This window comes from Malania oleifera, chromosome 5, assembly GCF_029873635.1.
Source record: "Malania oleifera isolate guangnan ecotype guangnan chromosome 5, ASM2987363v1, whole genome shotgun sequence".
NCBI classification, from domain to species: domain Eukaryota; kingdom Viridiplantae; phylum Streptophyta; class Magnoliopsida; order Santalales; family Ximeniaceae; genus Malania; species Malania oleifera.
In genome coordinates this window covers 54481887-54482648 of record NC_080421.1, presented here as the reverse complement: position 1 = coordinate 54482648, position 762 = coordinate 54481887, and the positions used below count along the sequence as shown (strand labels likewise).

The following is a 762-nucleotide window of genomic DNA, read 5'->3' as shown; positions in this document are numbered from 1 at the left end:
CTCGTATTTACCTCCACCACCGATTGCTCTGAGACCTTGTGTGCTGCCATTAGTGCCTGATTATATCATGTGTTCCATTGTTGGGCACCTTCATCTAAGTAATCAAAGAATGATAGAGCTTGATCTAGTTCCTTGCTGAAGAACTCCCCATTGCACATAGTCTGGACAAATTGTTTACATTCAGGGGTAAGAGCAGTATAGAAATAATTGACGAACCTCCAAGTTTGAATCCGTGATGTGGACATGTATTCATCAGATCCTTGAACCTCTCCCAATAAGCTTGGAAGATCTCGTCACCTTTCTGCATGAATTGATTGATCTGCTCCTACAGGTACTGGGTTCTCTGAAAAGGAAATGTTAATTTAGGTGTAATCCCAAGAGGGGGGGTTGAATTGGGTATTTTCAAAATCTTTCAGAATATTTACCACTTAATCCCAATTTCTATGTTTAATAAATTAAATGCAGGAGTTTGAGGATGATTTAAATTATTATATCAATGAATGTTTTCCTAATTAGTTATCAAGTGCATGTGAGGTCATTCAAACATACACACATGAAATAGGAGTAATGAAATGTAGTGCGAAAAATAAAAAGATAAAGGAAGAGAGAAGGCAAACATGATTTTACGAAGTTCAGCCAACCCGGCCTATGTCCTCGCCTTGAGCAACCCACTCAAGGATTCCATTATATCCCTGCTCCTTAACCGGGATGGAGCTTCCCTTACATCCGCTACTTACAAGAGGCACAACCTCCTCCTCACCC

The 762-nt window shown here is 40.0% G+C and overlaps 1 non-coding gene across 1 annotated transcript; it reads left to right on the top strand.

The window, feature by feature from the left end:
* The first annotated feature begins 227 nt into the window (after positions 1-227).
* Positions 228-336, top strand: LOC131156846 (small nucleolar RNA R71). The gene has a single exon (XR_009137115.1). It is a non-coding gene; the product is annotated as a small nucleolar RNA R71 (small nucleolar RNA).
* Positions 337-762: the final 426 nt, after the last annotated feature.